Source organism: Nematolebias whitei, chromosome 21, assembly GCF_014905685.2.
Source record: "Nematolebias whitei isolate Nwh7 chromosome 21, NemWhi1, whole genome shotgun sequence".
Lineage (NCBI taxonomy): Eukaryota > Metazoa > Chordata > Actinopteri > Cyprinodontiformes > Rivulidae > Nematolebias > Nematolebias whitei.
The window spans coordinates 32,609,440-32,618,808 of record NC_056518.1 but is presented as its reverse complement, the minus strand read 5'-3'; the positions used below and the strand labels follow the sequence as shown (position 1 = coordinate 32,618,808).

General features: G+C 44.7%; 1 protein-coding gene across 1 annotated transcript in view; it reads right to left on the bottom strand.

Annotated features, from left to right (window-relative positions):
* Positions 1-1,006, bottom strand: part of gng2 (guanine nucleotide binding protein (G protein), gamma 2) — a 21,212-nt gene extending 20,206 nt beyond the window's left edge. Inside the window, exon 1 of the mRNA XM_037695150.1 lies at positions 840-1,006. The gene's annotated coding sequence lies outside the window, so the exon portion shown is untranslated. The remainder of the gene's footprint in view (positions 1-839) is intronic.
* Between the last annotated feature and the right edge of the window lie 8,363 nt (positions 1,007-9,369).

Sequence of the window (9,369 nt, the reverse complement as noted above, 5' to 3'; positions counted from 1 at the left end):
AGCTCAGTCTCTTAAATAGCACCTTCTCAGAGTGGATCAACCAGTTTGCTGCTGACAACCAAAACCAGCTGATCACATGCTCAAGAAGGACCATGATCATCATTGAAACTGGTTGATCCACTCTGAGAAGGTGCTATTTAAGAGACTGAGCTGAATACAGCACCTCAGACTGAGGAAGTCTCTGGATGAGAGACGAAACGTTTCTACTTTTTGTTTTGTTTTGTTTTTTGAATGTCCAGAGGACCAGATTTAACTTTTTTAGATTTTTCTACCTGGATTATTGAGCATGCATCAGGATAAGAAGAAGTATGGATTGGTAGATCTAAAGATGTCACACATACGCACGCGCACCACAGCAGTCTAGTGAAGGAGCTAGAATTATTGTGAGTTTTGCTTGATGATGCCTTCAGGGTACGAGCAGAAAGTGGGATATCATCACCTCTGTTTGTTTTCTTGTATCTCGGTTGTGTTGTGCTGTATCTGATGTGGGCAACGTAAAAACACAAGCCCCCTCCAGATCTTCCTCCTCCTCCTCCTCCTCTCCATCTGCCTGTGCTCGGCTGTTTTTCCTCCAGAGCAGGAAGCTGTGAGAAATCTGCAGCTGATCTTTGTTCCTTTTGTCTGTTTCCTTCCGTCTCTGCTCCTTTCACGTGGATGACTTCAGCGGATGTTAAGGTCCGGCTCACCTGAAGGAGGAACCTTTGGAGTGAAGGAGGAGGTTCCAGGAGTGAATCTCACCCCTCGAGCGTTGACAAGCATGGACACAAAGGGAAGAACAAAAACAGCCTCCTCTTCCTCTGAGAACAGAACACACACACATGCGCGCGCACGCGCCCTACCTTTACTTTGATCCTGCTGTTGTGAAGCCACGCACATCCAGGGCTGTGGGGTGAGATCCACACGTTCACTCCTTCAGATCACAGAGTCAGTCTCTCTGAGTCCATCCACAGCCGCTCTGCTCCAGCTGAGATCTCTGCTGCTGAGTCTCCACCCTTCAGATACCACGCTCCTCTTCCTCCCACCCTTCAGATACCACGCTCCTCTTCCTCCCACCCTTCAGATACCACGCTCCTCTTCCTCCCACCCTTCAGATACAACGCTCCTCTTCCTCCCACCCTCCCTCTTTGTTTTGTTTCAAACAGAACGCGTCCTTTGCCTCAGAGGAAATGTTCAGTAAACATCCTGATGCATGATCAGTAATCCAGGTAGAAAATCTAACAAAGTAACGTCAGATCCTCTGGGTGGATTCTTCTTGTTGAAACATTTGTATCCAAAGGACTTCTTCAGTCCGAGGAGCTGCAACAAACTCAGTCTTATAAATAGCTCCTTCTCATAGTGGATCAACCAGTTTGTTGTTGACATCCAGAACTAGCTGTTCACATGATAAAGGAGGACCATTAAACACTTGCTCTTGTCAAGGGCGGACACCTTTCCCCTCCTCTCCCTCTCCGCTTTGCTTTGCTCGATCTTGTCAAAGAAACTGGTCCAGATGACTGATTTAACCTTTTTTTGGTGTCCTGTCTGTTAAACTGCTTAGAGCCTCTCTACAAATCTTCAGAATCATAATTATGGATTTGGTCAGTTGGTCCCTAAACACAATTGATAACATGTCTTCAAAGAGAAGACGGGCTTTAGGCGAGCTGATTTGCCCTGTTTGCACACACGCAGCTGGATATCTCATCGACTTGGAAGTCTTGATGATGTGTCTATCTCTGCTGTCAATCATGGATGCTATACAGGACAGGATCGTCCCTCGGCACCTACAGTTGTCTGTCCGCCGCGACGAGGAGCTCGACAGACTGCTGGGAGGAGTGGCCATCGCTCTGGGAGGAGTTCTCCCCGGCATTCGGGCGTTCCTACAGCCCGGGGGAACCGAGAGGCCAGCTGAGTCTGGGACTCTGGGTGGACGGATCGGACGGCATCTGCAGCCAGTTTCTTAGGATCCACTGTGGGATGGACCTTTACAAGAGATCCTTCCTGTCTACAGCCATCAGCATCTATAACATCTCTTAATGAAATGAGGATAACGAGTTACAACAACAAATAATTTCCCTTTGGGATTAATAAAGCATTTTTGAATTGAATTGAATTGACTCAAGGTAGACACAATCAGTAAAGTTCTGCCTGTCCTCAAAACAATCGTGTTTATCTGAATTTGGCTCCCTGACTGACCTTGACAGGCCATCTTATTGTAGCTCACCTGTAAAGCTTGATGCTGTGCCCCTTCCTCCCTCTCCCACCGAGAAAGTCTACGGACCAATCAGAGGGACCCAGCTGAATAAATATCCCGTCATCATTTCAGGACTCTTTTGATTCCATCGAACATCGTCCTTGGCCTCCTTGCAAATGTGTCCCTGAAAAGGACACCAAGTCTCTTCTACCTGGAGGTATGGAGGAGGTAGAAAAGAGAGCCTTGACGTCCTTTTCAGGGACACCACCAAGTCATTGGTTCAGGTATGTTGACGACACCTGGGTTCAAATTAAATCTCAGAAAGTCCAACATTTCACTGATCACATCAACTCTGTGGATAAATACATCAAGTTCACACCAGAAAATGTAAAAAATGGCAAGTTGGCTTTCCTGATGTCTCAGTTTCTGATGAAGGACATTTACAAAGAGGTGTACCACAAACCCACCCACACAGACCAGTATTTGCAGTTTGACTCCCATCACCCTTTGGAGCACGTTAGGAGTCATCAGGACTCTGTACCACAGAGCAGACAGCGTCCCCACTAGCTCAGGAGCCAGGCAGAAGGAGAAATCCTACACAAGACTTACAGTTCTGGAGTTTGGTAGAACCCATGTGCAGGCAGGACTCGGGAAAACTCAGGATTTAAAGTAGAATATATATCTTTAAAAAAAGTAAAAACAAAAGCTGACGTGCAGCAAACTTACATTATCTCAGGGATGAGACAGAGGAAGACAGAACCATAACATCATACCAGACAATGCCCAGACAAAGAAGAACACAGAGACACAGACTTACAGATGTTGACGACAGACAATGACTAACACCTGGGGAGGAGACCATCAGGAAAAGATGGGAGCGCAGGAGCTAGGACACACCACAAGAGGGAGCCACACTGGGGAACACAAATCCTCACAAAGACAGGCCCTGGAGCAATGTGGATATTCTAACTGGGTTTTCCTGAAAGAAGAAACCCAAACAGGACTCCAGTCAGACATCAGGTGAAAAGGAGGAACCCAGACCCAGACCAGTGGTCATTCTGTATGTTGAGGTCTTGTGTATGATACTCATCAGAGAAAATGAGATGTTTATTTTCTAAACACAACGTCCCAGTGGTTTATAAACCCCAAAATATATTACCACAAAGACTGGTTCATCCCAAAGGTCCAGTCCCCCGACACAAACAGAGTAAAGGCTCCCACATACTCGGGTGTACATCACTCCAAAGAAGTCCACGCGTACCGGATTAGACTCAACGTGGTCTCGAAGCGGACGTTCTTGAGCCATGTCCACACAAAGATAAATGTTTACAACTGCATACGCGTACTTGGTGTCGCACAATAAACTGCCCGGCGACGGACCGTTTTGTACGCAACACCAATGTATTAAATTCCTCTTCTTCATCCGTGGTCTAGTTTAAACCCTTCCCACACTCTTGTAATATTCTAAACAATGTTTCTAAACTCTAACTGCTCAAAAGGAGCACAGCATGTCATGAATTCAGCGCCCTTCCTCCTCTGCTCTTTGCTACCTCCAAGCGCTCTTGGCCACGCCCACTTCTCAGCTCTGCACGGAGAACAGCTGATCAGCTGCAGCAGGAAGTTTATCTTGCAGTAAGGGCTGCACAAAGGTGCAAGAGGAAGCTTTTTCTGCAGTTCTGGGCTACACAAAAAGTTCAGCAATTGCTAAATAATTTAAAATAATTTTATTTAAAATAAAAATTCCATGCTGATTGTGTGGTTCATCCATCATTCAACCAATTGTGTGTCATGTCCGATCTTATTTTGAAAAGCCACGATAGAGCGAGTCCGCGTTAAACGAACCTCAAAGTAGCGAGGGACTACTGTAATGTAAAACAATACCACGTAACAGCAGCCCGAACATGAGTCTGTGGTGAGCAGATAGGTATGAATGAATACAGCAGCATGAGATAATCAGCAGCATGAGATAATCAGCAGCATGAGATAATCAGCTGCATGAGATAATCAGCAGCATGAGATAATCAGCTGCATGAGATAATTAGCAGCATGAGATAATCAGCTGCATGAAATCATCAGAAGCATGAGATCAGCAGCATGGATAATCAGCAGCACAGATAAAGTGTCATTACAGTGATTTTTCCTGGTTAGAGATTCATGAGTCTAACAGCCTCAGGGTAGAAGCTGTTCCTCAGTCTAGTGGTTCTACACTTAATGCTCCTCAACCTCCTTCTTGAGGGGAGCGGGGCAAAGAGTGTGTGTGCTGGGTGAGTGTGGTCCTTCATGATGCAGGTGGTCTTCTACCTGCATCTGGAGGTGTAGATGTCTGTGATGGTGGGGAGACTGATTCCAACTCTCTTAAGCTTTTACTGCTTTCTTCTAGAGGTTTGCTACTTTACCTTTTACTTATCCTTTTTGCTTATTTTGCTTTTTTTTATGTACCTTTTAGCTAACCTTTTGCCATTTTAGCTCTTAAGTAGTGTTTTGTTACTTTTAGTTTGTAGCTATTTTGCTACTTTTTTCTAGCTAGCTATAGCTTGCTTCTTTTAGCCAGTGTTCTGATTTAAGCTCTAACAACAAAGTTTTAACCTTTTCAGCAAACTGCTGAAACTGCTTCTGTGCACGTGTTGCTTCGGCTGCAGGTTCCTCTGAGCGTCACGTTCACCTTCATGCAGTCCAGCAGCAGCAGCTCGCCTCCAGAGACCAGGGGGCACAGGACGGTGACACCTGAATGAGCCTCAGTTGAAGGTTCTGGTACCAGGAGACTCCTGGTTTTAGGGTCAGAACTTGTTTTTATCACCTGCCCCCAAAGGAGACGACGTTTTAGCTCAAGTCTATTTTAATTTCTGTTATCAAAAATATAACAAATCACTGCACAAATTTTGTTGAAACTCTCAAAGTAGTCAACCCCTTTCAAGATGGCTGCCACAGCTAAGCAACCTACTTGACAGATATGGAGCTAAAATGACACATGCCGCAGCATCGTCAACACGAGGAATCTTTAGCTGATCTGATCCGGCTGCTCCTTCGGCTGATATTTCACAACAATCACCAACTTTTAGAAAACTTCTTCAGCTTTCCATGAAGTTTGTTCCTCCTCTGGCAGCTGGTGGAGACCCCCCCAGCGCGAGGAGAGACTCCTTCAGATTTGTTTATCTGTAATCAGTTTGATCATCAGCTCCAGGATCATCTCAGGACCTTCTGATGAGCCACCAGTCCGTGTTCCAGAGCCCAGGAGCTGATGTGATGGCACCCGTGAAAAACAAACTAATATTTCTGAGTGTTTTGTTCAACATGTCCACGCGTTTATGTTGAGGCAGATGTTTCTGTGCACGCAGAATGTGCACGTACAGAGGAGGGGCCTGGATTGTGACCATCACTGCTGGGCCGGATTCAAAAGATCTGCTCCCCATAAACACACAGATGTGTTCCAGATGATTCAGACCTCTATGAAGATAAATCAGTCTCAAAAGTCACAAATGTGCAAGATTCACACAAAACACTTTTCCAAATGTGCACATTTCAAATTGCACAAGAAGGAATATTCTTTGCAGAAAAATAGTCAAATACACGTGCACAAATCAGCTGCTGTGCACAAATCAGCTGTTGAATGTGACTTTTGAGATTTTCTTATCCCTCCAGATTCACAAAGGTAACGGTGCGTTCAAGGCTGGTGAAAAGCTGGGACATCTGAGCTCTTAACCCCTACATTAAAGACACAAACGCTTACATTAAAGTTAGTATTAAATAAACGTTAATTCTGTGAACTGTATACTTAAAATGAACAACTTAAAAAGAGTTGGTTATTCTTCATGGGAAAACATATACAGCAAGTCTCTCGATTATCGCGGGGGTTGCGTTCCACCCCCCACCCCCACCCCACCCCCACCCCACCCCCACCCCACGTAGGTGAAACACCATGAAGTAGGAACTCTATATTTATTTCAGTATTTGTATATTTTAAGACTTTATAAACTCTTCCCACACTCTTGCAATGTTCAGAACTCTTAAACCTACGTCATTTTAACAACATACGTACATGTACTGCACTGCAGCTATTGCAAATATTTATACTGTATACCGGTAGGTACTCACCAGCCTTGGTCCGGTTCTGATCGGCTCTCTGCAGCCGTTGAGCGCCAAAGTCACTATGAATAAGGATCGAACTTTTCAGTCAGGTTTGGATCGGATCAAAACTTTCCCTCCATTTCAGCAGAAAGCAGTGGCTGGAAGCACTGTTGGCTTCTGGGTAGTGTAGTTCTATGACTGCCCTTACAGTGAAAGAAAACTAGAAAATGGTGTCGCCTGTCCGAAGTACTTTTGTTTACGTTTTATCCCATAACGTCAGTGAGTAATATTAAAGTTGACAATCGTTGAAAAACTGAAGCAGCGACTCAGGTGGAATTTATTAATTTATGGGTTATGAGCTACTGTGCTGTGCACAGGATTTGTGCACGTGCATTTGACAGTTTGTGTTTGCAGAATATTCCTACTTGTGCAATTTTGAAAAACTGTTCATGTGTTTGTAGAACCTGACGTGCACTTTGCGTGAGTTCTTTTGAGACTGTTTTACCTTCATGGACTCAGTCTGGCCGTGTGATCTGCTGAAGAACAAAAAAAAAGAGAAAGGAGGCGATGACAGATCCAGAAAAAGGATTTCCCCCTCCACGTTGCCATGGTGACGGCAGTGGATGGTAGATGAGTAATTTCCTGCACAGATGTGCAGAGAGGGACGAGGCGGAGCTAAACGTCACGATCCGTGGAGCGACCGCCACCACAAGGCCAACGTGGATGATAACGTTGTTGCATGTCTCTCTGTGCCTGTTAGCAAAATATCTCATGAACCAGGGGACATATCTTAATATTTATAAAACAGTTATTGGATGTACAACAGATTAACTTAAAGAAGTCAACTGGACTCAAAATTCAAGAAACGTTCCTTTAAAGAATAATAAGCTTTTCATCTGATTTACTTATTTAACTTTTTAATTATTGAAAGTTGCTATCGTGATATTTTAAGATGTCACCGTGTCTGTCTCTGCTAACCTTAAACAATGGCAGCCATCTTTAGTTTAACTTTAAAAGTTATTCAACTGTAGATGAGCATCTATAATAGATACTGATATAAGCTTTCATAAACACACGTGCGTGTGCGTGTGCGTGCACAGTTCAGACCTGAGGCCTGGAGTCGAGCATGAAGCAACACTGCCACCTTCAGGCCAACATGACTCATTGTCATCTTGTTCCAGCAGAGCAGCACACGCACACACTCTGACATGACGTCATTGGTTTGACCAAAGCTTCATCAGACGAGTTTAGTCTAAAAGTGTGACCTTGAAGGCAGCATGACCCATCATCTGATCAGGGATGAGGTCACATCTGGTCCAGCTGAGCTCGGCACATCTTCAGAGTCCTGGGCTGGTTCTGCCGAAGAAGCTGGTCCTCGACTAAACGTCTGAGCTGCTTTAGCTCTGAGTAAAGTCCATGAACCGTTTAAACACCTGCAGATTGACCGTGTTGTGTTTTAAACAAAGACAACTGCAAGAAGGTGGACCAGAGCTACTCTGTGACTAAATTAAGATTAAAATAATCCTTTAATCCTGGTCTGTCTACGTCCAGACTCTCACCTGTGGTCATGAGATTTGGATCATGACAGAACCAGATCCTGGATCCAAGCGGCTGAAGTGGTCTTCCTTTACCGCGTGGTCATGCTCAGCCTTAGAGATGGAGGGAGGAGCTCCGTCATCCTGGGGGAGGAGCTCCGTCATCCTGGAGGAGGAGCTCGTTCATCCTGGGGGAGGAGCTCTGTCATCCTGGGGGGAGGAGCTCCGTCATCCTGTGGGAGGAGCTCCATCATCCTGGAGGAGGAGTTCTGTCATCTAGGGGGAGCTCGGAGTACAGCCGCAGCTCCTCTGCATCAAAAGGAGTCAGCTGAGGTGGATGATCTGATCAGGAGGTCTTCTGGACACTGGACAGAAACCCTGGGGCAGAACCAGAACTCACAGCAGCAGTTTGAAATGAGCACCAGCAGGACTTTGGTAGATAAATGTACCTTTTATTGAATATTGAGGACATTAGTACCAAGAAGGCACGAACCAGACTTCATTATAACAAATCATGTTAACAGAACCCCCCCCCCCCCCCAATAAAATAAAAAAAGCTTCTTTTCTGTTAAAACATCCTTTCACAGAAAGGATTTTGGCCTCAGACCTCTCCAGTTTGATCATTTATTAAAGCCAGAGCGTTAAACACACGATGAGCAACAGAAAAGTCGATTTTAGTTCCAGAACTTTGTGAAACGAACGTTTGTGTAGAGTTTGTTTCAAACTCGGCTCCGAGTTCAGAAAACCACCGAGTTTAAAGTTTGTTCGTTTGTTGACACAAGCGTCAACGCTCTCGTGAAACAGCTGATAAACGTTTGACATTCAGGACAAGTGAGGCGACTCAGACCGTTAGCGTAGCTTAGCATGAAGACTGAAAATAGATGTTTTTTAAACCGCAGGAGTCGGAACCAGAGCTCATTCTAAAGTTTTACAGAACGTGTGAAACGATCTGAATACTACAGAATCCTCCTGCTGTCCTGGGGTCAGAACGACCGTGTGGTCTCAGGTTTAGCCCTAAGGCAGCAGGAGGGTCACCCTGTGAACATCTGGAGCTGTAACAGGTGACGGCTTCCCGTTTGATTACCGTAATTTCTGGATTATAAGCTGCAAATTTTTCTGCATGCAGAGCAACTTTTGCTCAAGTCTGCTGACGGATTCTGACGGCGGAGCAAGAGGAAATTGAAAATAGCGATCAATGACTTCCTGGTACTGTATTTTTTTAGCCAGCTGTTTTACCGGCACTGTTTAAAAAAACATTTACTGTACACATCTGTGTATGTTACAGTTAGTGTAAGTTACTGTTTGTGTACGTTAGTTTGTGTATGTTACGGTTTGTGCACGTTATGGTTTGTGTACGTTACGGTTTGTGTACGTTACAGTTTGTGTACATTACAGTTTGTGTACATTACGGTTTGTGTACGTTACAGTTTGTGTACGTTACAGTTTGTGTACATTACAGTTTGTGTATGTTACGGTTTGTGTACGTTACGGTTTGTGTATGTTACGGTTTGTGTATGTTATGGTTTGTGTATGTTACAGTTTGTGTGTTATGGTTTGTGTATGTTACAGTTTGTGTGTTACAGTTTGTGTATGTTACAG